The 24359-nt window shown below is 43.2% G+C and overlaps 1 pseudogene; it reads left to right on the top strand.

The window, feature by feature from the left end:
• The first annotated feature begins 212 nt into the window (after positions 1 to 212).
• LOC136524061 (uncharacterized) lies at positions 213 to 23422 on the top strand (annotated as a pseudogene).
• Positions 23423 to 24359: the final 937 nt, after the last annotated feature.

Genomic DNA, 24359 nt, shown 5'->3' with positions numbered 1-24359 from the left:
TCTTCTAGCGGTGATGCTAAAGCTCACTAGTAGACTTGTTAGTTGTGGGTCTTGAATCACTAAGTTTCAAGAGAGGGATATTGATTTTAGTGGGAGTAGATTCTATTAAAGGTTTAATATTGTTTACTCTATCTTGGATATATTGTCTTAGTATTTTGCATTACTTTTGTTGTAGATAAATGGCGCCTAGCAATCAACCATTTACTTTGCGTTCAATTCTTGAGAAAGATAAGTTGAATGGAACAAACTATGAGGATTGGATCCGCAACCTGAGAATTGTTCTCAGGGCTGAGAAAAAGGAAGAAATTCTAGACACCCCATTACCAGAAGAGCCTGCTGATAATGCACCTGCTGCAGAGAAAAACACTTACAGGAGAGCATGTGATGCTGATCTTGAAGTGAGTTGCCTTATGCTTGCTTGTATGGAACCAGATTTGCAGTTGTAGTTTGACAATAACCATGCAGGGCACGATATGATCGTGGTGCTCAATGATATGTTCTAGACTCAAGCCAGGACTGAAAGGTTCAATGTCTCAAAGGCTTTTGCTGAAACCAAGCTAGCAGAGGGCGCAACAGTTGGGCCACATGTGATCAAAATGGTTGGTTACACTCAAAGGTTGGAGAAGCTGGGCTTCCCAATTGGCCCTGAATTAGTTACTGATTTTATTCTCGCGTCTCTTCCGCCTAGCTATGGAAATTTCGTCATGAACTACCATATGCATGGGGTGGAGAAGGGCTTGAATGAATTATGTGGCATGCTTAAAATAGCAGAGGCTGATATCAAGAAAGGTGCTGGTAGTAGCCATGTGATGGCGGTCCAAAACAAGCCTAAGTTTAAGAAGAAGGGCAATTCTTGGAAGAAGAAAAAGGGCAAGGCTAAAGATGAGATCTCTAAGCCAAACCCACCTACGCCCAAGGCTGGACCACCTGCTAATGCTGAATGCTTTCATTGTCATGGGAAAGGTCACTGGAAGAGGAACTGCAAGTTGTACCTAGAATCCATAAAGGATCGCGGCAGTAAAGGTACTCCCGCAGCTTGTACACTTGTTGTTTATGTTACGTACATTTTCCTTGTTAACTCTTATATTAATTCTTGTGTATTTGATACCGGATCGGTTGCTCATATTTGCAATACGATGCAGGGAATGATAAGAAGTAGAAGCATGGAAAAGAGAGAAGTTGACTTTCGCGTGGGCAATAATGCAAGAGTTGCTGCGTTTAACGTCGGGACGATGCAACTCCACCTCCCGTCAGGATTTATTATGGAGTTGAATAATTGTTATTTTGTTCCTAGTTTAAGTCGAAACATTGTGTCACCTTCATGTTTGATGAAGGATGGTTATTCATTTGTGAGTAAAGACAATGGTTGTGTGATCTCTAAAAATGGCATGTTTGTGGCTTCTGCATCCATTGTGAATGGGTTATTTATTTTAAATCTTGAAGATGCTCATGTCAATAATATAAGTGCTAAAAAGCCTCGGCTTAATGAGTTAAGTCCTACCTATATGTGGCATTGTCGTTTAGGTCATATAAGTGAGAATCGCATGAAGAGGCTCCATTCTGATGGGCTTTTAACTTCGTTTGATTTTGAATCATATGAGGCATGTGAGGCTTGCCTGCTGGGCAAGATGACCAAGATGCCTTTCACAGGTTTTTCTGAGAGGGTGGCAGACTTGCTAGAACTCATACATACTGATGTGTGCGGACCAATGAGTACGACAGCAAGAGGCAGATTCCAATACTTCATAACCTTCACTGATGACTTTAGTAGATATGGCTATGTCTACTTAATGAGACATAAGTGTGAAACATTTGAAAAGTTCAAGGAGTTTCAGAATGAAGTAGAGAATCAACGTGGCAAGAAAATTAAGGCTTTGCGATCTGATCATGGAGGTGAATATTTGTGCCACGAGTTTAGCAATCATCTAAAGAGTTGCGGAATTGTTCCACAGCTTACGCCACCTGGAATGCCTCAGAGAAATGGCGTGTCCGAGTGACGTAATCAGACTTTGTTGGACATGGTTCAGTCTATGATGATCCAGTCAGACCTACCGTTATCATTTTGGGGATAAGCTCTAGAAACAGCCGCTTTCACATTGAATAGGGTACCGTCTAAGTCCGTAGTTAAGACACCACATGAGATGTGGACTGGTAAGAGTCCTAGTTTGTCTTTTCTAAAAATTTGGGGTTGTGAAATTTATGTCAAACGACTTATGACAGATAAACTAACACCCAAGTCAGACAAATGCTTTTTCGTGGGATATCCGAAGGAAACTTTAGGGTATTACTTCTACAACCGATCAGAGGGCAAAGTGTTTGTTGCTTGGAACGGTGTTTTCTTAGAGAAAGAGTTTCTCAAAAGAGAGAAAAGTGGATAGAAGGTGTATCTTGAAGAAGTTCAAGATGAGCCAGTTGGGAAGGACTCTATGAGTGATGCTAATGTAGCAGAACAAGTTGAGATACCCGTGGCAATAGAAACACCACCACAACCACAAAGGTCAGCAAGAATCCATGAGTTGCGTGGGGATTTGTTATTGTTAGACGATGACGAACTTGCGACTTATGCGGAAGCAATGATGGACCCAGATTCCGAGAAATGGCAAAGTGCCATGAGATCCGAGATAGATTCCCTAGGAAACAATCAAGTTTGGAACTTGGTTGACCCGCCTGATGGGGTTAGACCCATAGAGTGCAAATGGATCTATAAAAAGAAAAAGGATATGGATGGAAATGTTCACATCTATAAAGCTCGACTTGTTGCAAAGGGTTTTTGGCAAGTTCAAGGAATTGACTACGACGAGACTTTCTCGCCGGTAGCAATGTTTAAATCTATCCAGATCATTCTAGCAATAGCTGCTTATTTCGACTATGAGATATGGCAGATGGATGTTAAAACAACCTTTCTAAATGGAAATTTGGATGAGGACGTGTATATGATACAGCCCGAAGGTTTTGTTGATCCAAACAATGCTGGAAAAATTTGCAAGCTTCAGAAATCCATTTATGGGTTAAAGCAAGCATCTCGGAGTTGGAACATTCGTTTTGATGAAGTGGTCAAAGGGTTTGGCTTCCGTCAGAATGAAGAAGAACCTTGTGTTTACAAGAAGGAAAGTGGGAGCGATGTTGTATTTCTGATCTTGTATGTGGATGACATATTATTGATTGGGAATGACATTCCTATGTTGCAATCCGTAAAGACTTCACTGAATAATATTTTTTCTATGAAGGATTTAGGAGAAGCAGCATACATTTTGGGCATCAAGATCTATAGAGATAGATCGAAGATGCTTATAGGATTAAGCCAAGATACGTACATTGACAAGGTGTTGAAATGATTCAACATGGAACAGTCCAAGAAAGGGTTCTTGCCTATGTCACATGGTATGCGCTTTAGCGATAAATAGTGTCCTTCGACAGCTGATGAGCGGAAGCACATGAGTAAGGTTCCATACACCTTGGTAGTTGGGTCCATCATGTACGCCATGATATGTACTGCTCAGATGTCTCATATGCTCTAAGTGTTGCGAGCAGGTACCAAGCTGATCCAGGAGAGAGTCACTGGACACTTGTTAAAAACATTCTGAAGTACTTGAGAATGACTAAAGATGTGTTCCTAATCTTTGGAGGTGAGGAGGAGCTCATTGTAAATGGTTACACCGATGCTAGCTTCCAAACTGACACTGATGATTCACAGTCTCAATCAGGTTTTATGTTCACAATAAATGGTGCTGCTGTAAGTTGGAAAAGTTCCAAGCAGGAGACGGTGACCAATTCTACAGCAGAGGCCGAGTACATTGCAGCTTCTAGAGCTACAAAGGAGGTTCCTCATTGAACTTGGTGTGTTTTTGAATGCGTCCAGCCCATTGAATCCACATTGTGACAACAATGGGGCAATTGCGCAGGCTAAGGAGCCAAGGAATCACCAAAAGAACAAACATGTACTGTGGAAATTTCACCTCATTTGAGAGTTCGTTAGACGAGATGAGATCAAGATGTGCAAGATACACACAGATTTGAATGTTGTAGATCCTTTGACAAAGGCTCTTCCACAGCCTAAGCATGAGGCGCACATGAGAGCTATGGGTATTAGATATCTTTGAGATTAACTCTAGTGCAAGTGGGAGATTGTTGGGAGTATGCCCTAGAGATAATCATAGAGATGATTATATTGCCTTGTATCCATGATATATTATGAGTTCATTGAATTTCCATTAAAGACAACCTGTATCGATTAGCAATTATGTGAATTGTTTGTGAAACTCTTTTACTTGTATGGTTATTCTAATGTTGTCCCTAGTCAGAGTTCGTGTGAGGACACACATGAGTAATGGATCAGCACATTATTAGTTGATGACTATGTTTCATAAGTGATAGACATGGAGATGTCAAACTAATAATGTGGGCACATGTATGACATGGGGCTGGACTGACCCAACGTGAGATGTTGTTATTATCTCTATTCACATCATGTATGTTATGTCCTTAGACCTAAGATTGTTGTATGTATTCAAGATGTGAAACGACCTACTCAGGGACTATCAAACGCTACTCTGTAACAGGGTAGTTATAAAGGTGGTTTTTCGGGTTTGTCGGGAAACATGCTATGAGACATAGACAATCAAGAAGGAATTTGCCCCTCTCTATATGAGAGAGATATCACTGGATCACTCTAATGATTAGATCAAGAAATGCATGGCCGTGCTTGGGTTAAGTGTTAACCTATGAGTTGGACCAAATATCGTGAGGCAAGGGAATAACAAGTATGTGGTTTTGTGGTGGTTCGTCTGATATGATCTTTGCGTACGCATAGGAGTTGACATGCCTTGCTAGAGGCCGCTATCAACTAATGGCCGAGTAGGAGTACTCGGGCCATGTCTATGTGTGCGTGAACCCATAGGGTCGCACGCTTAAGGGGCTGGAAGCCTAATTCGGATTGGATCCGAGTTAGACAAGGCTTAGGGTTACTAATGGGCCTCCAACTCGGGAGCTCATTAGGGGCGCCTATAAATAAGTGGGGTGGTCAACGGGGCTAGGTATCCACGCCATTTTGGCAGCCACCGCCGCCCATCCTACGCCCGTGCCTGCTGCTCCTTGTGGACCTAGTAGTCCGGAGGCGCGACGCTTCCTCCCTATACGTGTGGATACCTCGGAGGTGCTGCATCTGGAGCACAAGGATGAACCGCACGAAGGGGACGGATGTACGGATGACCTTGCAACTGCATGGCACTGCTATGACCCGTACGACTACATCGAGTCGCTTCCGCTGCACCTACGCATCTAGTGGTAATCCCGTGAACTATAACTAGCAGTGGATCCTAGTTTATGAGGTTGAATTTTTGTTTTCCAGCTAGCGTAGCATCCTCATAACCCTACACTGCGTCCCTGACTCGTCGACTCCCTCTCGTGATCGCGAGTCGTGAAGCCGCAACGACACTGCGCGATGCGACAACAACACCTAACTCCGGCCTTCACGCCCTTCCCCCGTTTCCCCGCCGGCTACGCTAGTCGTTGCACCCCCTCACCCCCTCCCGTGTTCCTGCCGGCCGCCCGGCTGCCCCTGCAGATTAGAAGCAAGATCCAAATCCCTAATTCTATACTGTCTGCTACATTTGATAATTCTTATTTCTTAATTCATATGCAAAATCCAATGTCTTAGGATGGAAAGATACTATGCTAAGAAAGATGCATCAAATAGTAATACCAGAAATAAAGAGAGTCAGCTTGAGTAGAAAAGACCATGGATTGAACTTGATTTGAGAGATATAGTTGATGATCTAGGGAATAGGAAGCCGATTGATGAGTTTCATCATGACATTAGGGATAAGGCTAGGAGAGCATATCACAAATAGGTCCACATAGGCCGGCTGGTCATAAGTTTCCAAAAAAAGTCAATGGTAAAGGTCAAGCAAGAGGATTTGTTGGATCATAGTTTGATCAATTTGATTGGTTAGAGTACAGTGTAGCCAAGGATGCAGCCTATTGCTTTTATTGCTATCTCTTTAAGCCACAACAAACTAGGTTTCATAGAAATGATACATTCACTAGAGTTGTGTTCAGAAATTGCAAGAATGCAAAAGGAGTCTTTAAAGGAGGATGCTCAATCAATTGATGGATTTCATAGTAATGCAAGGAAGCATGCACTTGATTTCAAAAATCAGAGACAAAGTGTTGAACATGTGTGGACTGTGACAAGCGTAGCAGAAGAGGAGGCATATAAAGCTCGTTTAACTATTATGTTAGGCATTGCTAGATTTCTCCTTTTACAAGCTCTAGCCTTTCGTGGACATGATGAGTCTAAAACATCAAGAAACAAAGGGAACTTTCTAAAGATGCTTGAATGGTACAGAAAGAAGGATCCGAAGGCTGCACTTGTGACCGGTGAAAATACTCTAGGCAATAATCAAATGAGTTGCCCAATAGTTCAAAAAGATTTGGTTAGGGCTTGTGCAGAGGAGGCAAGTGAGTTAATTAAAAATGAAATAGGAGATCGTTGATTTGCGGTGCTTGTTGATGAGGCTCATGATGCATCTATTAAGGAACAAATGGTTGTGGTTGTGAGGTATATACCATCTCTTAATTTGTGTATTTCATTGATTTTGTTTTGTTGTTTCCAAGTAACTATTGAAAGGATCAAGATGCCCAAGAGGGGGGGGGGGTGAATTGGGCTAATTCTAAATTTCTTTGCAATAATTAAGCACTACGGTTAGCCCAACTTCACCCCATGTGCCTAGAAAGTATTTCTAATGTTCTACCGCACAAAAAGACTTACAACCTAAGTTTCAATCCTACTCTAGCATGGCAATTCTATGAATGTAAAGACAAGAATTGAATTGCTCAAAGTAAATGCTCAAAGTAAAGAGAGAAGGAGGAACACGGCGATGTTTTGCCGAGGTATCAGAGAGTCGCCACTCCCCACTAGTCCTCATTGGAGCACCCGCATAAGGGTGTAGCTCCCCCTTGATCCGTGCAAGGATCAAGTGCTCTCTACGGGTTGTTTCTTTGATACTCCATCGCGGTGAATCACCCACAACTGCTCACAACTTGAGTTGGGTCATCCACAAGCTCCGCCGGATGATCACCAAGCTCCCAATCACCATGAAGCCGTCTAGGTGATGGCGATCACCAAGAGTAACAAGCATGAACTCTCACTTGGCCACGACAAGCCTAATGAGAAGGGTGGATGCACACTTTGCTACTCTTGCTTTCACTAATGAGGTCTCACTCTTGGATTCTCAAATCTCATTCACCTCACTAGGATCTTGCTCTTCTTGGCACTCTCAAGGGTGTTTCTCAGCTGTTGGAATGAGCAAAAGTACCCCCTCACATGAATGGAGGAAGTATTTATACACCCGTGTTCAAAATGAACCGTTATGTGCCTCTGCGGGGTGACCGGACGCTCCAATTAGTTCTCCCCGACTTCTAGTATTTAAGTTGTGACCGGATGCTAGAGAACATCCAGTCATGATTTTCCCTCTCTAGAACCTTACTGGAGTCGACTGGACGCTGGCACCCAGCGTCCGGTCACTCACCTCTCAGTGTCCAGTCGCGCCAAATGATTTCACCTTGATCAAATGAACTGACCGGACTCTGTGCTAGCGTTCGGTCAGTATTTGACCCTCCATTCACTTCCAACTCTCAATCATACATGAATGATCTAAGGGCTTTTTAGGAGCTACCTAGTGCTAGATTTAGCAAGTGTGCACCACACCTAACCCACTAGACTCACCTAGGTCAAGCTACCCATTCATACCCTCCTTAATAGTATGGCCAAAGGAAAAACAAAGTCCTAAACTACTCTAAGTGTCTCTTCAACTCCAAACGACACTTACAACTAGTCCATCCTTAACCTTGTCGTCCATCCTTTGAAAAACCAAAATGATTTCCATCATAGGGGCATGACCACCATGATAGACCAATCGATCTCCATTACCGTGACCTAACTTAATTGCCTCTACAAAACACACGTTAGCCATAGTAATCACGTATTGTCATTAATCACCGAAACCCAACTAGGGGCCTAGATGCTTTCAATCTCCCCCTTTTTGGTGATTGATGACAATACCACCTCGAGTATGTGAAAGAGTTGAGGTTTTTAACATGCTTGGATCATATAAGCTTTGGACAATAAGAACAAAAGAGTTGGGCAAACTTATATGACCCAAGCCAACATGATGTACTCAATATATATGAAATAAGCATGAGTACAAGTAATAAAGGTCATTTGCATCGGAGTAAAATGCGGAAGGAAAGCAAATGAGCATAACACAAGTGATATGACATATAAATAATTCAAAGTAGAGAGCACACATGTCACATATCACATAAATATCACGATCACATTAATATCACGATTACGATCACACTTAAGTAGTTCAATGCATAATAGTAAACATGAATGCATAATGTATCACACATAAAACTCCAAATGTAATAGATAAGCTATAAGCTAATAGATAGTCTCCCCCTAAATGTATCGCTCCCTCTAAGGCTAACATACTCGATCCCTCTCCCCCTTTGGCGTCAAACACCAAAACCTAAGGGTCGGTCGGTGGGGCTGCAGCGGATGAGTCAGGCGCTAAGGTGCGAGGAGCGAGCTAGAACTATGTGCCATCATCATCTGATCCTGAGCTCTAAGCAGTCTGACCCTCTATAGCTGGAAGCAATGCTGAAGCGGTCTAGGTCGGATCTAGAACTAGCGCTGCCTGCTCTGATGATGCAACTGAAGAAGGGAGCATCTCTGTGGTCCCAGTAATAGGTGCCACTATGGAAGGACCTAGGACATGTAGCTCTGGTAGTGTAGGCTACCCTGTCAACTCACTGAATAAAGCACCAAGGCTCCTGGAAACTGGGGTGAGCACTGACGAACTCTGAGGCAGAGTAAAGCCCGTATGAAGAGGTGTGAACTGTGGGGCTGGCACTGGCAAAGCAAACCATTGGGACACTTGCTCTGTAGGTGAAGGAAATTGTGGCGCTGGCGGTCCCTAACTCTGAACCCCACTGGGCTGGAAAGCTGGAGTCATAGAAGTGGTGGTAGGCTGACCAATCTGGGGTGAAGGCTGTGGCGGTGGAGCACCAATAGCTGTCACAACATGCTGCATAAATCCAAGTAGCTTCTGCTGCATGAGAAGCTGCTGCTGATGCATGGCCTGCTGCTGCTGTATAGCCTGCTACTACTGCTAGATCGCCTGCTACTGTCGCTAGAACTCATCCTGCCTGGTCTAAAACTGAGCAAATATAGCAGCCGTCTCCTGAGCTCGGCGAGCCTAATCCTGCCTCATCTACTCAAGGATAGCAATTAGACTAAGATCTGTCTGTGGTGCAGGTTTAGTGAACTAGAGCTACCGGCCTCATGGTCATGTCGTCGAGGAGGCATATGAGGAATGTCCCGGTAGTCATCATCTAAGCTATCACTGGGGTCACTCTCGACCATCCCCTCCTACTGATCATCTAAATGCTTCTCCTCAGTAGTTGCTATGCCCCTAATGGTCTCATCCTACTAGGCTACAGTCTCTAGCACCTCTGGACGATGACGTGGTTGGCTAGGTGTCCTCACTGCACTATGGCGGAGCATCTGAGTCATGTTGTATGTAGCGAACTCTGTAGTAGCACCACTGTACTCTGCTACCATCTCTGGAGGCCTCACTATCACTGCCCTGTGAATCAAGAATGTAATCCATTGAGCATAGGCCAACTGCCGGTGACCTCTGAACCCCTCTGCAATAGTATCCTCCATCTCTGATAGTAAGAGATCCCAAATATCAAAAATAGTCTGCTGCATCAGAGAGTTCAGTAGCCATAGCTATATGTGAGTCAGGCCCTCTCGATATCCCATCCTTGGAAGCATGGACCTCCTCATAATAGCATCAAGCACTCTAGCTGTAGGAGTGAGGTCTCTGGGTGTCCTGCTCGACCCCTCGCCGAAAGGCTCTGTGAAGAAATGGCGGACTAGATCTGTAGGGGGTACAAGACCGCCGTGAGGGCGTCTGGGAGGCTCTGTCTGTCCATAGCACACCTCATCAAGCCAGATGGGCTGCTCCTGAAGCCTGAGTATCTATCTGACCCTAGAGTTCATCAGCCTATAATCTCTACCTCTGAATGCAAAGTGTATAAATCTATGCTATGGGTCAATCCAGAGTGTAGCATAGAACTCACGAACCCAAGATGGAACATAAAAGCCTGTCCGTCTGAGTAAGTCTATCAACCCTAGCAAGTAAGATAGGTAAGGGCAAATATGCTCTCCTACTGCTACTACAATGGACCCAATATTGCACACCCTCTGAGATCTGAATACTGCCCCACTGTCAAGATATGCATTATAAAAATCTTCATGTAGTGGTGTGTAGAAACCCTTTGAAGCTCGGTCATCTCTCCTCGGCAGGAACCACCGCTCAAAGTCCACAAATTTGAGCTGCTATACCTGCTTGGTCGTGGCGGCCCTCAAATCTAGATGAGTCACTGGAGGCGGACCCTGTGGTCTAGGAGGCGGACGAGAACCCCTCCATTGTGTCTCTAGCCTCAGTGTGACTAGAGCACGGGTACGACCAGAGCAGTGTAACTGTGGTTGAGGTGCCTACTCTGTCTTCTCGGCCTGCTCTCCCTTCTGAGTCTGCTCTGCTGGCTATGCCTGCTACTATGGCACCCCTGAGACTGACTCTCATCAATAGCGACACACCATCCTCCAACCATGATAGTCCCAGCTGAACCACCATGACGGCGCTCAACCTGCTCAAGTGCAGCCCTCTGTGTTGGTGAAAGCTGATCTGCAATAACAACACCACTCCTAGCACCTCCTCTCTCTGCACGCTCTATGGCCTTTGCAACTGTGGCTGCTCTCGCTATATCTGCATCAGGGTACTTGCGCTTCTTCGTCGCCTTGCCTTTTGCATCTATAGGCTGGCGAGGTGGGGGCCTCGGATCCTCATCACCGAGACCTCCTCTGACATTCTTGACATGAGCCATCTTATGGATCTAAAAAGAACAACTACCGCTGACAAAGATCAACTGCCAACTGTCACTTCCGTGGCTTGGCCTCGATCCGTACTCACGAGCTTGGCCCCAAGTTAACTGTCAACTACCAACAAGACTTCAGAAGCACCGACTCGCTGCATGTTAGAATAGATCGGATATATGAATAATTACAATATATCTAGAGATACGAAACCCTAAGAAAGCAAGCAATAGATACAAAATTGGAATCGAGGGCTTGCTACCTAATGAACCAATGATCCGAAAAGCAGAGGAATGACATGCAGGGAACCACCGGGAATCCTAGGGTTAGGGTTGCGCTGGTCGGCGTGAATTGGCGGCAGGGAATATGCAATGTGGGCACTAGAGGCTCTGGTGAAGGCAACAGGAACTCCGATGAACTTCGGCGAGGATCAGTCGGCGGCGCTAGGGCACTGGCATGGCGGCGGCGCTAGAGCACGGCTCGGGCGAGCTATAGCATGGGCATGGCGGTGCTGGCGTAGGGTGAAGATGTGGCGCATGGTGGTGCAGCATGGTGGTGCGCGAGCGGCGCTGGCGCAGATGGTCGCGGTGAGGGGCGGCGCATGGTGCTGCTGTGTGGGAGACGGCGCGTGCAAGGCGCGGCGGCATGACTGTGGGCAGGCGGCATGAAGTAGGTGGCACCGGCAAGAGCGGCGCTGGTGGATTCGGTGGCTAGGGCGCGGCGCGGTGGCTCGAGATGGCGAAGTCGGTGCGGGTACGGCCGGATTAGGTCACGGCGTGGCTTAATCTGGGTTATATGGTGGCCCCCATGACGTAAGAGAAAAGGAAGCAGGAAAGAGATCAGAATCCACACGTTTTCAACTAATCGAACGCTCTGGTGGCAATGACCGGATGCTGCCACCTAGAGTTCGGTCGATTCTAGAGAGGTCCAAAACCCCTAGAATCATGACCAGACACGTCCGGTGAACACTGACTGGATGCTGGACTTTAGAGTCCGATGCGGCGTCCGGTCACTCCTTTTCCAGCAAATCTTCAACGTCTTTCGTGCTGCCTATTCCCAATCAAGTCTCAACTTCAATAAGATCCAAATAAACACCAATTGAGACTGATATGAGTGACCTCTCTCAAACCCTCAAAATTTTTAAAAATATTTTGCCTTAGGCTATAATTTTTTTTAAGAAAATAGACAATACGAGGGCAATTGAAGATAAACAACAAAGCAACATTCATGCATATGCAATGCAATACTTGAAAGTAAATCTAGTTGCTTGTCAAGTTTGATCCAAGGTTAAGCTTCTTCACACGCTTTACGGCGGTTATCTTAACCATGTTAGACAAGCCCTAAGTGCATTACCATAAAGTAAGCATGTTGTATATTACAATGCAATGCAAGGGACAACACAAGCTCATTTTCTAGAGAAGTTGCTAAAATCAAGAACATTGAGCTCATTCCGCAATCGACAAAAAGTCGCCTCATCTAGCGGTTTAGTGAAGATATCCGCTAATTGATCCTCGGTCCTTACTCCTTCTAATGAAATATCATTCTTTGCAACATGATCTCTAAGAAAGTGATGGCGGATATCTATGTGCTTGGTGCGAGAGTGTTGAACTAGATTATTTGCAAGTTTTACCGCACTTTCATTGTCGCACAAAAGAGGTACTTTTTCTAGAACTACACCATAGTCTAGCAAAGTTTGTTTCATATAAAGAATTTGTGCACAACAAGGACCCGCGGCAATGTATTCCGCTTCGGTGGTGGACAAAGCCACACTATTTTGTTTCTTGGAGGACCAAGACACAAGTGATCTATCAAGCAAATGGCACCCTCTGGATGTGCTTTTTCTAACAACTTTGCAACTGGCATAATTCGAATCGGAATAGCCAACTAATTCAAATATAGCTCCTTTGGGATACCAAAGGCCAATGCTTGGTGTGTGCTTAAGATACCTAAGGATTCTTTTAACGGCAATCAAATGAGTTTCCTTAGGATTAACTTGAAATCTAGCACACATACACACACTAAACATGATGTCAGACCTAGATGCGGTTAAATATAACAAACTACCAATCATAGAGCGGTAGAGAGTTTGATCAACCGTGTTACCTCCCTCATCTAGGTCGAGATGTCCATTAGTTGGCATACATTCATCCATCTTGAATCTCTTGAGAAGATCATTTGTATATTTCTCTTGAGAGATGAAAATCCCTTCTCTCATTTGCTTGACTTGAAAACCAAGAAAGAATGTAAGCTCTCCAATCATTGACATCTCGAACTCCTTTGACATCAATTCACCAAACTCTTTGCAAGAATCTTCATTTGATGATCCAAAGATGATATCATCAACATACACTTGGCAAATGAAGATATGTCCATCAAGCTTCTTGGTGAATAGTGTGGTGTCGACCTTCCCAATGGTGAAGCCCTTCTCAATGAGGAAGTCCCGAAGGCACGCATACCAAGCTCTTGGGGTTTGCTTAAGCCCATATAACGCCTTGGACAACCTTCAACTTGAGAGAACCCCTTTGCAACTAGTCTTGCCTTGTTTCTCACAATAATGCCTTGATCATCTTGCTTGTTGTGGAACACCCACTTTGCTCCAATGACTCTTGCGCCTTGTGGTCGCTCTTCAAGAGTTCAAACTTCATTGCAGGTGAAGTTGTTCAACTCTTCATGCATGGCATTTATCTAATCCGGATCTTGAAGAGCTTCTTCTACCTTAGTAGGCTCAAAGCAAGAGACAAAAGAGTGATGTTCAATAAATGATGCAAGCTTTTGAGATCGAGTCATTACTCCCTTTGATGGACTCCCTATGATGAGATCTTGTGGATGAGCTTGGAGTAGAGGTGAATTTCTTCTATCAACCACTTGAGGGGGAGGTTATGGAGCATCACCATCATGTGCTTATGTCACCATTTGCTCATGGGAGACATGAGTGTCTTTATTTTCTACTCTCCCATCTTTTATCACCATCTTGTGGCACATTTGATGAAGAAGGTGGATTGATCACTTGCACATCATCTTCATCATCATTAGGCTTGATGTCTCCAAGCGGAATATTCTTCATGGCCTCCCTCAATGGTTGATCACCTACATCATCAAGATTCTCATATGCTCCTTGGGAGCCGTTAGATTCATCAAATTCCACATCATATGTTTCTTCAGCCAAGCCGGTCGCATGATTAAATACTCTATATGCTTTGGACTTTGATGAGTAACCAACAAGAAAACCAATATCATAATGTCTTTGAAACTTCCCTAGGTGTTGCCGCTTCTTGTAGATGTAGCATTTGCAACCAAACACCCTAAAGAAGGAGACGTCCGGCTTCTTCCCATTGAGCAACTCATAAGGTGTCTTGCCAAGAAACTTTTGAAGGAATAGGCGGTTGGATGCATAGCATGCGGTATTGATAGCTTCTGCCCATAAAGCTTTGGGAGTGTTGTACTCATCAAGCATTGTTCTTGCTAGTGTGATCAATGTCCGGTTCTTCTCTCAACTACACCATTTGTTGAGGAGTATATGTTGCGGAGACCTCATGCTTGATCCCAACTTTATCACAATAGGCTTCTATGTTTGTGTTGTCAAATTCTTTCCCATTGTCGCTTCTTATCTTCTTGAGCTTCACTTGAAACTCATTTTGTGCTCTCTTGGCAAACTTCTTGAAGCATGGTGCAACTTCGGATTTGTCATGAAGGAAGAATACCCATGTATATCTTGAATAGTCATCAACAATCACAAGACAATAAAGATTTCCTCCCAAACTCTTGTATGTTGTTGGTCCAAATAAGTCCATGTGAAGGTGTTCTAGCACTCTTGTGGTTGACATGAAAGCTTTTGTTGGATGAGTATTTGCAACTTGCTTGCCGGCTTGACATGCACTACAAAGCTTATCCTTCTCAAACTTTACATCCTTCAACCCTCTCACCAAATCATTCTTCATTAGCTTCTTGAGTGAGCTCATCCCAACATGAGCAAGTCTTCTATGCCATAGCCACCCAAGTGTTGTTTTGGTGAATAGGCATGTCTTCAAATTAGCATCTTCGGAGGTGAAGTCCACTAGATATAGGTTGTTGCATCTAAATCCTTTGAATATTACTTGATCATCATCCTTCTTAGATACAACAACTTCCTTCTCGGTAAACAAGCATTAGAAGCCAAGATCACACAATTGTCCAATGGATAGCAAGTTGAAGCGCAATGAAGCAACATATAGCACATTTGAGATAGAATGATCATTTGATATTGCCACTTTGCCCAATCCTTTAACCTTGCCCTTTGAATTATCTCCAAATGTGATTCTTTCTTGTCCATCTACTTCTTCATCTAGTGAGGTGAACATACGAGGATCACCGGTCATATATTGTGTGCAACCACTATCAATAACCCAATGACTTCCACTGGTCTTGTAGTTCACCTACACATAAGAGATCAAGCTTTAGGAACCCAAACTTGTTGAGGGCCCTTCACCTGCTCAACAAGTGACTTTGCTACCCAAATTTTCTTAGGCCTATTCTTGTTGGGAGGTCCTAAGAACATGACTTTCATCTTTTCACTAGAATCCTTTCTAAGCATGTAAGGAGTATTGAAAGCAAAAGGTCTAGCATGCTTGAGCAAGGGTTGTGGTGGTGGAGTTTGGCACTCATGGGCAAAGTGGCCATCTTGTCCACACTCAAAACATCTCTTTGGCTTTGGCTTTGACTTGTGTTGTTGTTGAGCTTGAGCCTTCTTCTCTTGGTTTGCCAAGTACCCAATGCCACTTCTATTCATCTTCATGACGGTGTTCATTAGTAGCTCACTTTGAAGATGCTTGCCTCTTGTGAATTTGCTCAATCCAATCTTAAGATGCTCTTTCTCCAACTTGAGCTTCTTGTTCTCTTCCTTGAGTGCATCATTGTTTTTCTCTTCCTTGAGTTTCTTGTTCTATTCTTTGAGCTTCTCATTCTCAAGAATCAAATCACCATCATGATCAAGAGTTTCTAGCACAATAGTGTTGTGGCTTTTGATCTCTTCAAGATCTTTCTTGAGCTTTTCATTGTCATTCTTGAGCTTGACATACTCATCATAACTATCGGTCTCAACCACTTGCTTGCTCTTGCTACTAGAACTTTGCTCAATGCTCTCAATGATCAAATCATCACATGATGTAGCTATATCAATCTTAACAACATTGTTAGTAGCATCATGTGGCTCATTGGATAAATATTCTTGAGCAATGACAAGATTATCATGATTAATCTTAAGAGTAATATATTCTTCTTTTAGCATGTTATGGCTAGTGATGAGCTCATTATGTATGCTCTCAAGTTTATCATGTTTTTCTTTAAGCTCTTTCTTAGAAGATTTGAGCTCCTTGAGTTTGGATGTTATAGCATCATTTGCTTCTCTAAGCTCAACACGAGCCTATATCACATTTAGCTAAAAGAGAATCATTCTTAGCTTCTAGCTTGTCATTCTTAGCTCTTGTATTTCTAATGATCCTAGTATATTTGTTTACCAATTTGACAAGTTCATCATATGAAGGTGATTCAAATTCATCATCATCACTATCACTATCACAATCATCATTGTTAGCATGATCATGACTACTACTATCATCATCATTTGATACCTTTTGTTCACCCTTGGCCATAAGGCATAGGTGTGTAGAGGATGATAGCGGTGGTGTTGGTGAAGATGATGAAGAGTCAATCACAATGGCAACCACCTTCTCATTATCACTATCATCATCGGATGAGCAACTTGATGAATCAATGTCCGTGAGCCAATCACCGATGATGTAGGCCTTCCCATTCTTCTTCTTCTTGTGGAAGTCCTTCTTCTTGCCATCTTTCTTCTTGTATGGCTTGTTTTTCTTCTTCTCATCTTCTTCTCATCTTCTTCTTCATTACTTGAGTCATCTTTCTTGCCCTTGTACTTGTTCTTGTACTTGTCTTTCTTGGGCTTTGTGCATTGGTGTGCTAGATGACCAAGTTCTCCACAATTGTAGCAATCCATCTCCAAGATTGGCTTCCTTCTAGAGCTAGTGAAGAACTTCTTTTTCTTCCCATCAAACTTGATGCCACTCTTGTTGAGCTTCTTTAGAATCTTGGCGGTTCTTCTCACCATGAGAGCAAGACTAGCATCATCAACTTCATCATCACTTGAGCTCTCATACTCAAGCCTTGCTTTGCCCTTCTCTTGGCTAGCTTTGAATGCTAAGTCTTTTTCTTTCTTCTTTGTAGAGGATGAGCCATCTTGATGTGTGATGTGCATGTACATCTCATGAGCATTGATCTTTCCCAAGATTTGTGTTGGTGTAGCGGTGGAAAGATCACCTTGATGAAGCACGGTCACAATATGCCCATATTTATCAATGGGGAGGACACTCAAGATCTTTCTTACAACATCAGATGGTTGCATTTGAGTGAGTCCAAGCCCATTGACTTCCTCTACAAGAACATTCAAGCGTGAGTACATTTCATTAGCACTATCTTTAGGAAGCATTTCAAATGAATTTAGCTTTTTTATGACAAGATGATAGCGTTCCTCATGCTCACTCTTTGTTCCCTCATGGAGCGCACAAATATCTAACCATAGTGCATGGGCGTCTTTGTGGTTCCTCACCCGGTTGAACACATATTTGCAAAGGCCTCTAAAGATTGTGTTTCGAGCCTTTGCATTCCATTTCTCATAATTCACCTCATCGCCTTGTAGGTGTGTGGCATCCCGAGGTTTTGGGAAGCCTTGTGAGGTGGCTCTAAGTATTCCAACATCTAGAGCTTCTAAATACGCCTCCATGCTGATTTTCCAATAAGGAAAATCATCCCCCTCAAAGATAGGAGGAGGACCATCCCCGTGAGACATCTTTCTCTAAACGGTTAAGTCTAATTCGTGAGCATGAGGCTCCGATACCAATTGAAAGGATCAAGATGCCCAAGAGGGGGGGTGAATTGGGCTAATTCTAAATTTCTTTGCAATAATTAAGCACTACGGTTAGCCCAACTTCACCCTTTGTGCCTAGAAAGTGTTTCTAACGTTCTACCGCACAACCTAAGTTCCAATCCTACTCTAGCATGGCAATTCTATGAATGTAAAGACAAGAATTGAATTGCTCAAAGTAAATGCTCAAAGTAAAGAGAGAAGGAGGAACGCGGCAATGTTTTGCTGAGGTATCAGAGAGTCGCCACTCCCCACTAGTCCTCGTTGGAGCACCCGCACAAGGGTGTAGCTCCCCCATGATCTGTGCAAGGATCAAGTGCTCTCTACGGGTTGATTCTTTGACACTCCATCATGGTGAATCACCCACAGCCACTCACAACTTGAGTTGGGTCATCCACAAGCTCCGCCGGATGATCACCAAGCTCCGAATCACCACCAAGCCGTCTAGGTGATGGCGATCACTAAGAGTAACAAGCACAAACTCTCACTTGACCATGACAAGCCTAATGAGAAGGGTGGATGCACACTTTGCTACTCTTGCTTTCACTAATGAGGTCTCACTCTTGGATTCTCAAATCTCATTCACCTCACTAGGACCTTGCTCTTCTTGGCACTCTCAAGGGTGTTTCTCAGCTGTTGGAATGAGCAAAAGTACCCCCTCACACGAATGGAGGAAGTATTTATACACCCGTGTTCAAAACGAACCGTTATGTGCCTCTGTGGGGTGACCGGACGCTCCGGTCATGTTGACCGGATGCTCCGGTCAGTTCTCCCCGACTTTCAGTGTTTAAGTTGTGACCGGACGCGTCCGGTCACGATTTTCCCTCTCTAGAACCTTACTGGAGTCGACCAGACGCTGGCACCCAGGGTCCGGTCACTCACCTCTCAGCGTCCTGTCCCACCAGACGATTTCACCTTGATCAAATGAACTGACCAGACACTGGAACCAGCGTCCGGTCAATATTTGACCCTCCATTCACTTCCAACTCTCAATCATACGTGAATGAAGGTTGCTCCAATGGATCTAAGGGCTTTTTAGGAGCTACCCAGTACTAGATTTAGCAAGTGTGCACCACACCTAACCCACTAGACTCACCTAGGTCAAGCTACCCGTCCATACCCCCCTTAATAGTACAGCCAAAGGAAAAACAAAGTCCTAAACTACTCTAAGTGTCTCTTCAACTCCAAACGACACTTACAACTAGTCCATCCTTTGAAAACCCAAAATGATTTCCATCGTAGGGGCATGACCAACATGATAGCCCAATCGATCTCCATTACCGTGACCTAACTTAATTGCCTCTGCAAAACACACGTTAGTCACGGTAATCACGTATTGTCATTAATTACTGAAACCGAACTAGGGACCTAGATGCTTTCAACCATATTTTTCCTTTTCTCTTGTAGGTTTGTCAATGATAAAGGAAATGCCATTGAGAGGTTCCTTGGCATTGAACATGTTTCTGACACCACATCACATTCACTAAAAGAAGCATTGGATACTATGCTTAGGAGGTATGGTCTATCTATTTCAAGATTAGAGGACAAGGATATGATGGAGCTTCAAACATGAGGGGACAGTTTCATGAATTACAAAGGCTAGTATTGAATGAAAACCAATTTGCCTTTTACATCCACTGTTTTGCTCATCAATTGCAGCTTGTGGTTGTTTCTATAGCCAAGTGTTGTACTTCAACATTTGATTTCTTCAATTATGTCATTTCAATTGTCAATACTTTTAGTGCTTCTTGCAAAAGAAAAGATCAACTCCTCCAAAATCACCGTGACCATCTTGTTCAATAATTAGATAGTGGTGCTATTTGTCCCGGGAGAGGGAAAAACCAAGAAACTAGTCTTGCTAGGCCTGGTGATACATGGTGGGGAACACATCACAAAACATTGGCACGTTTTATGCTCATGTGGGGTTCTGTACTTGAGGTGTTAGAGAATATTAGTGAAGATGGAGCTGATGGGGAAAACAAAACTATTGCATCTGGATTGATAACAAGAATGGAGTCATTTGAATTTGTGTTCATATTACATCTTATGATTAGAGTATTGGGGTTGACTCAAGAACTATCACAATGTTTGCAAAGGAAAAATCAGAACATTGTTCATGCAATAGGATTGATTGGTTCTGTGATGAGAAATATGAATGCCACGAGGGAAAATGGTTAGGATGATCTTTTTGAAGAGGTAAAAAGCTTTTGTGTCCAAAAGAAGATAGACATTCCTAATATGGAAGATATGATACCAATTAGAGGTCGTTCCAAATTTCATGGTGCCAAATTAGTGAGACACTACCATCATTTTCATCATGGGATTTTCATTGCCATGATTGATTAGATTCTCTGTGAGTTAAACAATCAGTTTCCAGAAAGATCAACTAAACTCTTAAGATGTGTTTCTTGTCTTGATCCGAATGGTTCTTTTGCCAACTTTGAGATAGAGAAATTAGTTGAGCTTGCTAAGATCTATAAAGATGACTTCAGTAATTATGATTGTGAAAAGCTAAGGGGTGACCTTCTTGTATTTATTGATGAAGTAAAAAATGATAAAGATTTTGGCACTTGTACTGATCTTGGTAACCTTGCTGAGAAGATGGTTCAAAGTGATAGACATACACATTTCCCTTTGTTGTATCGTCTCATTGAACTTGCATTGATTTTGCCGGTGGCAACAACAACAGTTGAAAGAGCCTTCTCCTCTATGAATATTATCAAGACCGAACGGAGGAATAAAATGAATGATGATTGGATGAATAATATCATGATATGCTATATTGAGTGAGATTTGATTGCATCCATTGAAGATGAAAATTTTTTGAAGCACTTTCAAGGCTTAAGAAACCGGAAGATAAATTTGCCACACGAGGGCCCGAGGTGTGTATTGTTTTAGTACTTTTCATTTTATAATGCTATCATGATATATGAAGAAGTATGACATTTTAAAAATTATGTAGCATTGAGCATGGTGGTTCAAATGGTGTGAATTCGTGAAGATGGATGACATCAGGCATGGATTTTTTTATTATGGAAGGCTCTTTGTATTTGGTACTTTTCTATCCTCATCATGGTTCTATGTATCTTTGAGCAGTTTGAATCGATATCAATCTTTGCTACATCTATTAGTGTACTACGTACAGTGAGCAAAATTTTTTTGCCCTCTATTATTTAGCCCCCCCTTGGTCCGTTTCTGGATCCGCCACTATGTTGTACTACTATTCATGTTAGTTCAGTGAGCACTGGATTAATCCACTGGTCTATTTTCACCATGACACACACTTTTGTATTTTGAGCATAACTTTTACCTCGGAACTCCAATTTTGATGATCTTAGACTTTTCGGAAAGTTAATGAAGAGCTCTATAACTTTGAGCTGATATAAGATCAATTTGAGCATATCCGAGAAAGCATGAGACAAGTCTAGTTCATCCATCTCTTTTGTCTTGGCTTTAGTGGCTTCAATTTCATTTGTGTCTTTGCTTCTAGGCTTCTACTTCTTAGTGTCTTAGACTTCTAGCGTGTCTTGTAGTTCTTCAATATAACTTCCAATGTCTTGCTTGAGATGTTGATCATTCTGATCATCACTTTGCCTACGTATAAGTACACCTTGCTTCCATTTGAACTATACCTTGTATATACCAGCAAATGTCATTAGTTCAAATGCTCATGTTGATCATCAAACACCAAAATCCAAACGTAATGGCCAATAGCATCTATTTTCCTTACAACCCAAACTTCCATAAGTTTAGGCCCATAAGCTAATAAAGAATCATGCAAGCTCAAGAGGTTGAAATACTTGGGAAACCATTCAATCAAATCAAAATAAAAAGTGCCACTTTTGCTTTTTATTTGATTGCATGATTGCCATTGTGAATTTTATCTTTATCTTGAATATAGGTATGTCGTACTATGAAGAGGGATGCAACATTGAGTGTGTTGACAAGTCTTATTGCTCAATTTAACCAAACAGAAGTGCTAACCTGAGAGAAACACTTGTCACAACACTTGCACATGATGATCTGGAAGAGTTTTTTAGATGTGATGGATATCCATCTTAATCATATTTCCATAGAGTCTAAGATTATCGAAATTGGAGTTCAGAGTAAAAAGTTATATATGCATGTTTTAGCTGAGTCATGCCAGAAATTCTGGGTCCAGCTGAATTTTTTTTTGGTAAAGGTTAGAAATTCAGAGAGAAAAGTTATGAATGTAGATTATGGAAGGAACCAACTCACTACATCTCCAACAACCCTTTGTAACAAATATAATCGATTAAGTAGGCGTAATTCTTATTAATTTGTGTTTTCTTGTTACCTAATACCGAATATCGAGTTCGACGAATGTCTAGACCATATATCATATAAAATCTAGATATTTGGTCCTGTATTCCGAAGCAAGACTCATAAATTTTAGGAACTCCTACTCACCTCCTCTCAAGGCAACATGGGGATCCTATGATTGGTAGATATCAGTGTAATTTAGAAATTGATACTAGGAGGTTATTAAGAGGACCTTATGTTATTTGCAAGACACTAAGAATCTTCAGGTTGTAGGTTATATGTTGACATATAATATCATGATATAGATTCATACATGAGCAGAGTCTGGATCAGATATAGATTAAGATAGACGTGAGCACTTAGGAAAGTAAAAAAGAAAGGAAAGAGTTGAAGAAGCACTTCGCTATTTAATATTATTAGAATTTTTACAATGGTTGTCGCAAAAAGGACGGGTCACGAGGACCGATCCGATGTCTAAAAAGGCAGAGGAACCAATTTGAGAGGCACCGGGAGGAACTAAGTGCGTACTAAATGGTGGGACTATACGCACCGGGTGCATACTAAAATTGGTGGGATCAGCCCCCGACAAAAGTGGAAAATTTTCTATTTTCAAAATTTTTTATGTAATTGAGGATAGAATGGTAAATCTATAATAGAAAAATAATGTTTTGGGTAGTATAGAGATGATTGAAGTTGTATAGCCTGTCACGTATAATTCTCCGTCTGACCAGGCCCGGCCCTCTCTCAGTCGCTTTGTTCGTGCTGCGGCGGCGGGCGAGGTTGAGGTCGAGGTTGAAGACCAGGGCGGTGGCGGCGGCTACGAGGGCGATGGTGAGAGCAGGGCTGCGGCGGCTAGGGCTCCTCACCAGTCCCCGGTGAATGGCGGCACCGCGTAGATCCAACGATGGCGGTGGACGAGACGAGATCCAGGACCGAGGTGGCGAAGCTGGCGGCGGCCTCGCCGTCCCTGGCTCCCGCTCTGCGTGTCACTTCTCCTCCACTTCGTCCCGCTCGACCCGCTGCGCCACCTCCACCGCCACCTCCTCGCCAGCCTCCCGACGAGTGCGCTCACCGACGCCGCGCTCTCCGCCTGCGCCCGCCTCCGCCTCCCCCACCTCGCCGCACAACTCCTCCACTCCCTCCGCCGCCACGGGCGCGTCCGCCTCTCCCTCCAGGCAGCCAACACCGTGCTCTCCGCACTTGCGTGCAGTCCGTCAACAACACCATGGGAGGACCTGAACGACCTCCCCTACTACACCTACCGCAAGTCATAGTGTAACAATTCCCTGCCCTTTTCAGTTTTTTCAGGTTTTAGCCTCATGTCACGGGACTGTAGGACAGGATGACATGAGCAGTACAAAAGATGTGAGAAAAGAGCAAGAGCTGACCGAATTACTTATAGAATTTTCAAGTTGCAATGCACTAGATTACTTGTCCACATGATATAGGTAACAGTTAACACAAATTAGGTTATCAGTAACTTTCCAATTTCCAAAGGTGTGGTAAAGCTGTCTTCAGAGAGAGAACATAATGAAATCACCAGTTCCTTTGGATTGGCCTTTTGACTGAAAACTGACCCTTTCTATCCTAGGTTCTACAAGATAGTTACTACATCAGAAAACTATCCAGTTGTGCTATCAAAGTATATTATGTCTCTTGTCAGTAAAGGTAGGTGCCACTTGGAATTGTTACACTGCAAAATTTCTTCTCTGAAAGTTTTAGCCGTGTATACCTTCAGTTCTAGTTGATGTCTGCTTGTAATTATCCTTTTCTCGCCCCTTCTCTATGTTTTTTTTTTGAAACGAGCTGCTTTGGCCTGATGCTGATCCACGGCCTAAGTGAAGTGGATTGGATTTTTGCACAGGCACACCCATCTTTTCGCAGAGGCACGTCCATCTTTCACTTCAAATCCAGCATCACCATTCCACAAGACACGACACTACTGTGTCCTATGCCTAATCTTTCACCAGCTTCACATCTACGAGTTGGTTGCCAGTATACAGAATGGTAATACAATGCAGAGCGAAATTAGACTGACAGAAGCTGGTAATCTGCCACTGTCCTTGCGGAGGTACAGTGCTTCATACACTGGGAAATCCAGTGCTACTAGTAGCACACAGACGCACATACAACCAAGTTATGTTGATTTGATTTAATAAAATGAGAAATACTTGAAAAGATCATGTAGCCGGATCCATGTTTCTCCAACCA

The sequence above is a fragment of the Miscanthus floridulus genome, chromosome 18 (genome assembly GCF_019320115.1).
Source record: "Miscanthus floridulus cultivar M001 chromosome 18, ASM1932011v1, whole genome shotgun sequence".
In the NCBI taxonomy this organism is placed as follows: domain Eukaryota; kingdom Viridiplantae; phylum Streptophyta; class Magnoliopsida; order Poales; family Poaceae; genus Miscanthus; species Miscanthus floridulus.
The sequence above is the reverse complement of the archived record's forward strand: the minus strand, read 5'-3'. Positions and strand labels throughout refer to the sequence as shown.